Genomic DNA, 10,000 nt, shown 5'->3' with positions numbered 1-10,000 from the left:
GGAAGAAGCATCTAGTGAAATCTTTTCTCTCCCCCTCCCCGCCCAAATCTCCGTGAGAAAATAGAGGAAATTTTCATAAAGCATTTCATTTTGCATATAAATTGGTGCCTCGATTGTGGCTGTGAATTTACTGCTGTCAAATTTAATTTTTCTTTAATTCTTCAGGCCCCAGATGTGGAAGGTTCTGTGCGCAGGCTGCAATTTTAAATGCTTACAGGTAGCGCCCCGATCGATAATGTCTCTTTATGAGAAATTACCGTTAATGTTATTGAGTATGCATTTGGCTTTATAGGATAATAAGGTAATATGAAATGCCAATTCATTCATTAGAAGGGAGCTAAGTGCTTAAATGAAATGGGTGACAGGTCTGGAGGGGAAGAAGAGAGAGAGTGAAGGAAGGAAGGAAGGAAAGAAAGAAAGAGAGAAAGAAAGAAAGAAACCATAACACAATATGTAGTCATGGGCAGGAAGTCAAGAATGGATTTTAGATGGTCTAATAGAGTCTTTGAAGCATACATTTGCAATGGCTTTGGATGAGCAATAGGCCTTTTAAGATAAAGTTATCTGAGCAGTTAAAATGGACAGGCTGAGCCAAGTGCCTTAGCGGTTGGTGGCCCAAAAGACTTTGTTGCCTGAGGCAACAAACAAAATGGCGCTCCTCCTGTTTCAATGTGCCGAAGTCAGATGGAGAGGCAGTTATCTTCTACTCGGTTATTGCTGTGGGACAACCCTTTATGGTACAGCAAGCCAGTTTAGGGGGAGCAATGGCCAGTATGTCTCACTGTGCCTAAAGATAAGGAGGGTCCTGCGAAGGCAGGACAAAGCTATGAGCATCTCTATGTAGAACCAGATCAGGTATGGGTACTTAAGCTTGCAATCAAGTACAAGAACAGGGGCTTCATCCTTGGGAGTGGGTGTTTCTGGTCAGTAGACCAGACAAAAGGCCAGGCTCCTAGTTTAAGTCTAGCCTAGCCAGCCCTTATAGTTCTAATCAGATGAAAGAGCTTAATGTTTTACACTGCTATTGCCTTCAGGCAGAACCTTGAGACGAGAAGGCTCTTCTCTGTTAACCTGGCAAAAGAAGGTCGGTAGTAGACCATGGCTGTGGTGCAGTTGGGTCATTTTAGACTCTGGACTTATGAGATCCTAATGGGAGATGTGCTTTTCAGTTAACCCTTCCCAACCTTAAGTACCGACACTGAAGTATATTCCCATCAACCCCAGCCAAGGTGTTCAATACATCTTGTATTGTATCTTGATTGTAGGATTCATGGTCCAACAGCCAGTGTCCAATACCGGGGAAGACAATGTTCAGTAGTTTGTCAGTCCTGCAGTCTTTTGGGGTGCTGCTCCTTGACCTGTATCTTCCCCAGAAGTACTGGGAGGTGGTGTTACTTCCCCAATCCCTTCTGTACCTACAGAAAGCACAGTACATTAAGCACATGCAGTCCTCGGGAGTGTATTAGATCAAATGATCTAGTCTCTGGCTGTGGATGCTCCCTGAAATATGTTTGATGAGTTGATCATTATATTTTGAAAGCAATGTTTTAGATAGCAGTGTTCTTTGTATTTCCCAGTATCAATCTGTCTTGAGCATTACAAGGAAGGATGGGCCCAGATAATTCCATGTACTGATACATTTAATTCTTTAATTTAGTGGAAATGCTATTACTATTTAGTGGAAACATGTCAAACACTATTACTGGAGCCACAGGTTTCTTCAATAGCTTGGAGTGCCTTCTAGTAGTTCTGGTAGCCATTCCTGGACAGGGATAGCTCAACCACTGTGGTTTACACATTGGTCATTTCAAATCTGGATTGCTGCGTGGCACTTTATTCCATGGCAGTCCAGGAGTTGCAGTGGGTGCAGACTTCTTGGAATAGAAGTCACCTTCTGTCAACAGGTTGCACCTGTGCTGGGGAAGCACCTCCCATGCACTGTCAGGGGAAGCTGGCAAATCCTATGTCAGTCCATCTCCTTCTCCAGTGCAAGGATTGGCCTGGCTTTACAGGAGCTGTCCATGGTGCTGAAATCCACCCTCACCGTGCATCCATCACCATGGATTACCATGGATGGCTTCTATAACATTCAGAATAAAGGCTGCAATGAATACGGAGCCTAACAGACATCGGAATCACCAGTCCAGTTGACTTTTCTGATGTTACTTGACCCAAGTTAAGATTTTGCTGCTTGTTCAGAAATTCCTGAACTAGACATGTATGGGAAGTTTGTTCCATGCGAACTGTCCAGTTTACAACCCTGAAAGCGAACATGAGTGGGGTGTAATTCTCTGGAAAGTGCTTCAGGCTGTGGTGCTGAATCCATTCCAGGTGTACCCATGCCCCTTACCTTTGCATGATTTTTTTCTTCAGCTGGAGCATTTGGTATGCAACCTTCCACAATATACATTTCATTTCAGTACACACATTTCATTAATATACAGATTTTACACACACCTTTCACCCCTTTCCACATTTTCTTTAGAGATGCAATCAACAAATGAGCAAATGAAAAAAAAATTACACACAGTTTGTGAACTGATAAAACTGTGCTCTGCCAAACTTGGAGATGTGTGAAGACAAAAAGGCTGTTCTTCAGTCTTTGTATTTGTTGAGGAACTGTGAATGAGGTCAGAGTGCTTAAAAATGCAGTCCAAATGAAATTATCCCAGGGCCCCCAGGTTGACTACCTCCTTCAGCTTCTCCTGGCTGACAGGCGTGTGCTTCAGCCTAGACTGAATAGCTCTCTTCACACATAAATGAAGGCATTTGTGTATGAAGAAAGTATTGTTATTTATAATTCATTATACCCCTCTTTAAAAATTTACAGTCAGGGAGCTGAATCGATACCTTTTGATGCATGGATCATACACCATTGGCTCTACAGAGCAAACACAATGATGATGGTTATGACAGATCATGATGTAACAAATTGTTATCCTGATCTGAGAAATCTGGAATGGCTAAATGAACAAGGAAGTATTGGGGTGAGAAGAAGCCTCTTAATGACTCGATGGACAAAGTCAAGCAATCATCTCCACTACCCTACCTTTCTTGGAGGAGGGAGAAGGAGGACTCACCTCTGGGCTAGCACTCTGGTTCAGCAGTCGGAGAACAGCTGTCTGTGGCTCAGGAGCTTTCTTCCCATCTGGGGAAATTCAGGACAGAGTTGACCAGACATTAGCACAGCCCTATCCAACAGACCCTCAGTGTTCTGTCCCCACAGCAGGACAACCCAGCGTCAGTGTCAGAGAAGTCCCCTCTCAGCCCCTGAGAGAGATGTTGGCTCAAGAAGAAGATCCAGCCCAGCTGATGAAAGATTTCTACTCAGAAGCAGAGTGCTTGAAGGAAGTGCTGACTGCCTTCCACTGTGGGTTAAGGGTGTGGGTCAACCAAGCACTAATGATGAGAAACAGAGCACCAAAAACTCTGCTTGCTCAGAATTTCAAAACTGTGGACGCTTGCTTATTGACCGTGGTACTGTTTTAATGACTCAGTTATGGCATTCACGGTAAGGTCTTCTGTGCATAGCTCAGCTCTTGTTTTATGACTTTGAACTATTTAGCTTTGCTATCACATTCTGACACAGCTGACACCCATCTTGAGACTAGTGATCATACATAGAATGCATGGGAGACAGGGGAACAGCAGAAGCAAAGTCATGTGCCCTGGCAATCAAGAGCTAGGGGTTGTGAGAAATCTGAAAGGGGTGCAAATCCAATAGATTTTCATGATTTAGCCCCCAAATTCTGGTTTGTCAGTTCTGTGCTGGTCCTGCCTTGAGCTGAGCCATCTCACAGGCTTCTGTCTCTAAGATGGGCCACAGTTTGCATGTTTAACTCCCCCTCCCCAAAAGCATGTGATCTACAAACAACTGGTTCAAATCATGCAACTTGTGCCCAATGTCCTAAGATCTTGTATAATAGGATGGCATACAAAAGCTTTTAATAAGTAAGTAAGTAAGTAAGTACATGTGCAAAATGCAGTGATTTGTGCAATGGTGTAATTTGATGCAAATTGCATACACAGCACGGTTTGTGCAAATTTCCATAGCATTTATAAAATGTGTAAAGCACAGTTCATCTTAGGGAAGGAAATCCATAGAAAAACACTCAGCATGGCCAGTTCACTCTCATCAGATTCAAAGCAGGCTGGAAGTCCATCAAGCTCAAAGCCAGACTTCACACTTTCTGCAAAGTAAATTTTTCCAACTGTTGCAAGCACATTACATTCTGAAGTGATGCTGAAGCATGTAAAAATGTGTGAACTAGAGACCAAAGAAATCTCTTATATCACTCCGTTTCCAAACAAGCTATTGCCTTTCCACTTCAACCCTCTGTGCTTCATGACTTAACTAAGAGATGGGTGGGTGGTCTGCCACCCTAGGGACTCCCTTCCTGCTCTTTGTATCTTCTAAGTCAGTTCAAACTGCAACATCAAGACACTGCACCTGAACCCCCTTTCCCTGACACATGCCCACACACTATGTACTATATCTTCTTTCATCTCAACACAGGTGATCGCAAAAACACACTTGCTGGTGGACACACAGAAACAGAAGAAAGAAAACATGGTGCATTGGTTAGAGGAGCTTCAAAATCACCCATCCAAGAGGATCATCAGTACATTATAGCAGCTCTCCAAAAGGTATTATGCCCCCTAAACCCAGCTGAGATACCAAACCATGGTGAACAACACACCATTCATAACCCAACAACAACCCATGGTTTTCTCTTCATGGGCTCTTCATGGTCATATTCCTGATATTTTAATTGTCAAAACTCTTTTAAGGTTTTTAATATTTGACATTCTATTTTTATCTTGCTGTTGTGCCTTGGGTAGACCTGGGGATATTGTGAAGTTTTATAAATGGCACTTTTTTACTATAAGGACCTGTACTGTTGTATTAATATTACTTATTGTATATTTTGTAATTGTGTAAACTGCCCAGGGAGGTTTTTGACTAATGGGGTGGAATATAAATCTCCAAATGAATGAATGAATGAATGAATGAAGCCATGGCTTTTTAATACATTTGGATTCAGCCCACCTATTTACCCATGTTTCAGTAAGAACTCAGATTCAATGGCAACTCACACCCATGGGTGAAACAATGCATGGGATTGCCTGCTCAAATGTGCTTTATTTAAGCCATGTGTCTGTCTAACAGGTCTTGTGAATGAATCTGTTTTAGCTAGTGTAGCTGCAGAAATTCAGTGCTCATTGTTTTTTCAATTGATAATGTATTTTTTATGATGTTCTCTCTGCTATCTCAATTTTATATTGCATTGTATCATATTTTTATATGCTGCTGTAAACTGCCCAGAGACCTTTCCCTACCGGGCAGTATACAAATAATAAGAATAATAAGAATACATGTATAAATGGGTAGGATCATTCTCCTACACACACATACACACGGCGCCCCTGGCACGGCACTTCCTCTAGGCAGAGCATCATTCCAGTGTGGCACGAATGACAGTAGCGGGGATGGTGCACAGAGGCGCCACCAGTTCTGGTCCCAACACGAAGTGAAGGGAGCGGGGAGAACATCTTCCTGCCAGCTGTGATGATGCAATGGAGAGAAGTACACTGCCTTGGCTCCATAGAGGAAGGGCAGAAAATATGTAAACAACAACTAAGTCTCTACTTGGAATTTAATGAAAATTCATGCCTCCGACACTGCTTGGTGGTTTTTGTCCATGCCGTGCTTGTCATGGATCCCCACACCTTTGGCCTGCCAGAGTCACTGCCTGAATTCTCTAATGCTCAGCTGAAGATTTATTTATGTATTGATTATCACCTCTCCTTCATCTGAATTGATGGTAGTGGGGACCGGCAAAGTGGCATGGACAAAAACCACCAAGCAGTGTCGGAGGCATGAATTTTCATTAAATTCCAAGTAGAGACTTAGTTGTTGTTTACATATTTTCTGCCCTTCCTCTATGGAGCCAAGGCAGTGTACTTCTCTCCATTGCATCATCACAGCTGGCAGGAAGATGTTCTCCCCGCTCCCTTCACTTCGTGTTGGGACCAGAACTGGTGGCGCCTCTGTGCACCATCCCCGCTACTGTCATTCGTGCCACACTGGAATGATGCTCTGCCTAGAGGAAGTGCCGTGCCAGGGGCGCCGTGTGTATGTGTGTGTAGGAGAATGATCCTACCCATTTATACATGTATTCTTATTATTCTTATTATTTGTATACTGCCCGGTAGGGAAAGGTCTCTGGGCAGTTTACAGCAGCATATAAAAATATGATACAATGCAATATAAAATTGAGATAGCAGAGAGAACATCATAAAAAATACATTATCAATTGAAAAAACAATGAGCACTGAATTTCTGCAGCTACACTAGCTAAAACAGATTCATTCACAAGACCTGTTAGACAGACACATGGCTTAAATAAAGCACATTTGAGCAGGCAATCCCATGCATTGTTTCACCCATGGGTGTGAGTTGCCATTGAATCTGAGTTCTTACTGAAACATGGGTAAATAGGTGGGCTGAATCCAAATGTATTAAAAAGCCATGGCTTCATTCATTCATTCATTCATTCATTTGGAGATTTATATTCCACCCCATTAGTCAAAAACCTCCCTGGGCAGTTTACACAATTACAAAATATACAATAAGTAATATTAATACAACAGTACAGGTCCTTATAGTAAAAAAGTGCCATTTATAAAACTTCACAATATCCCCAGGTCTACCCAAGGCACAACAGCAAGATAAAAATAGAATGTCAAATATTAAAAACCTTAAAAGAGTTTTGACAATTAAAATATCAGGAATATGACCATGAAGAGCCCATGAAGAGAAAACCATGGGTTGTTGTTGGGTTATGAATGGTGTGTTGTTCACCATGGTTTGGTATCTCAGCTGGGTTTAGGGGGCATAATACCTTTTGGAGAGCTGCTATAATGTACTGATGATCCTCTTGGATGGGTGATTTTGAAGCTCCTCTAACCAATGCACCATGTTTTCTTTCTTCTGTTTCTGTGTGTCCACCAGCAAGTGTGTTTTTGCGATCACCTGTGTTGAGATGAAAGAAGATATAGTACATAGTGTGTGGGCATGTGTCAGGGAAAGGGGGTTCAGGTGCAGTGTCTTGATGTTGCAGTTTGAACTGACTTAGAAGATACAAAGAGCAGGAAGGGAGTCCCTAGGGTGGCAGACCACCCACCCATCTCTTAGTTAAGTCATGAAGCACAGAGGGTTGAAGTGGAAAGGCAATAGCTTGTTTGGAAACGGAGTGATATAAGAGATTTCTTTGGTCTCTAGTTCACACATTTTTACATGCTTCAGCATCACTTCAGAATGTAATGTGCTTGCAACAGTTGGAAAAATTTACTTTGCAGAAAGTGTGAAGTCTGGCTTTGAGCTTGATGGACTTCCAGCCTGCTTTGAATCTGATGAGAGTGAACTGGCCATGCTGAGTGTTTTTCTATGGATTTCCTTCCCTAAGATGAACTGTGCTTTACACATTTTATAAATGCTATGGAAATTTGCACAAACCGTGCTGTGTATGCAATTTGCATCAAATTACACCATTGCACAAATCACTGCATTTTGCACATGTACTTACTTACTTACTTACTTATTAAAAGCTTTTGTATGCCATCCTATTATACAAGATCTTAGGACATTGGGCACAAGTTGCATGATTTGAACCAGTTGTTTGTAGATCACATGCTTTTGGGGAGGGGGAGTTAAACATGCAAACTGTGGCCCATCTTAGAGACAGAAGCCTGTGAGATGGCTCAGCTCAAGGCAGGACCAGCACAGAACTGACAAACCAGAATTTGGGGGCTAAATCATGAAAATCTATTGGATTTGCACCCCTTTCAGATTTCTCACAACCCCTAGCTCTTGATTGCCAGGGCACATGACTTTGCTTCTGCTGTTCCCCTGTCTCCCATGCATTCTATGTATGATCACTAGTCTCAAGATGGGTGTCAGCTGTGTCAGAATGTGATAGCAAAGCTAAATAGTTCAAAGTCATAAAACAAGAGCTGAGCTATGCACAGAAGACCTTACCGTGAATGCCATAACTGAGTCATTAAAACAGTACCACGGTCAATAAGCAAGCGTCCACAGTTTTGAAATTCTGAGCAAGCAGAGTTTTTGGTGCTCTGTTTCTCATCATTAGTGCTTGGTTGACCCACACCCTTAACCCACAGTGGAAGGCAGTCAGCACTTCCTTCAAGCACTCTGCTTCTGAGTAGAAATCTTTCATCAGCTGGGCTGGATCTTCTTCTTGAGCCAACATCTCTCTCAGGGGCTGAGAGGGGACTTCTCTGACACTGACGCTGGGTTGTCCTGCTGTGGGGACAGAACACTGAGGGTCTGTTGGATAGGGCTGTGCTAATGTCTGGTCAACTCTGTCCTGAATTTCCCCAGATGGGAAGAAAGCTCCTGAGCCACAGACAGCTGTTCTCCGACTGCTGAACCAGAGTGCTAGCCCAGAGGTGAGTCCTCCTTCTCCCTCCTCCAAGAAAGGTAGGGTAGTGGAGATGATTGCTTGACTTTGTCCATCGAGTCATTAAGAGGCTTCTTCTCACCCCAATACTTCCTTGTTCATTTAGCCATTCCAGATTTCTCAGATCAGGATAACAATTTGTTACATCATGATCTGTCATAACCATCATCATTGTGTTTGCTCTGTAGAGCCAATGGTGTATGATCCATGCATCAAAAGGTATCGATTCAGCTCCCTGACTGTAAATTTTTAAAGAGGGGTATAATGAATTATAAATAACAATACTTTCTTCATACACAAATGCCTTCATTTATGTGTGAAGAGAGCTATTCAGTCTAGGCTGAAGCACACGCCTGTCAGCCAGGAGAAGCTGAAGGAGGTAGTCAACCTGGGGGCCCTGGGATAATTTCATTTGGACTGCATTTTTAAGCACTCTGACCTCATTCACAGTTCCTCAACAAATACAAAGACTGAAGAACAGCCTTTTTGTCTTCACACATCTCCAAGTTTGGCAGAGCACAGTTTTATCAGTTCACAAACTGTGTGTAATTTTTTTTTCATTTGCTCATTTGTTGATTGCATCTCTAAAGAAAATGTGGAAAGGGGTGAAAGGTGTGTGTAAAATCTGTATATTAATGAAATGTGTGTACTGAAATGAAATGTATATTGTGGAAGGTTGCATACCAAATGCTCCAGCTGAAGAAAAAAATCATGCAAAGGTAAGGGGCATGGGTACACCTGGAATGGATTCAGCACCACAGCCTGAAGCACTTTCCAGAGAATTACACCCCACTCATGTTCGCTTTCAGGGTTGTAAACTGGACAGTTCGCATGGAACAAACTTCCCATACATGTCTAGTTCAGGAATTTCTGAACAAGCAGCAAAATCTTAACTTGGGTCAAGTAACATCAGAAAAGTCAACTGGACTGGTGATTCCGATGTCTGTTAGGCTCCGTATTCATTGCAGCCTTTATTCTGAATGTTATAGAAGCCATCCATGGTAATCCATGGTGATGGATGCACGGTGAGGGTGGATTTCAGCACCATGGACAGCTCCTGTAAAGCCAGGCCAATCCTTGCACTGGAGAAGGAGATGGACTGACATAGGATTTGCCAGCTTCCCCTGACAGTGCATGGGAGGTGCTTCCCCAGCACAGGTGCAACCTGTTGACAGAAGGTGACTTCTATTCCAAGAAGTCTGCACCCACTGCAACTCCTGGACTGCCATGGAATAAAGTGCCACGCAGCAATCCAGATTTGAAATGACCAATGTGTAAACCACAGTGGTTGAGCTATCCCTGTCCAGGAATGGCTACCAGAACTACTAGAAGGCACTCCAAGCTATTGAAGAAACCTGTGGCTCCAGTAATAGTGTTTGACATGTTTCCACTAAATAGTAATAGCATTTCCACTAAATTAAAGAATTAAATGTATCAGTACATGGAATTATCTGGGCCCATCCTTCCTTGTAATGCTCAAGACAGATTGATACTGGGAAATACAAAGAACACTGCTA

Source organism: Varanus komodoensis, unplaced genomic scaffold (genome assembly GCF_004798865.1).
Source record: "Varanus komodoensis strain SLA01 unplaced genomic scaffold, ASM479886v1 scaffold8, whole genome shotgun sequence".
NCBI lineage: Eukaryota > Metazoa > Chordata > Lepidosauria > Squamata > Varanidae > Varanus > Varanus komodoensis.
The sequence above is the reverse complement of the archived record's forward strand: the minus strand, read 5'-3'. Positions refer to the sequence as shown.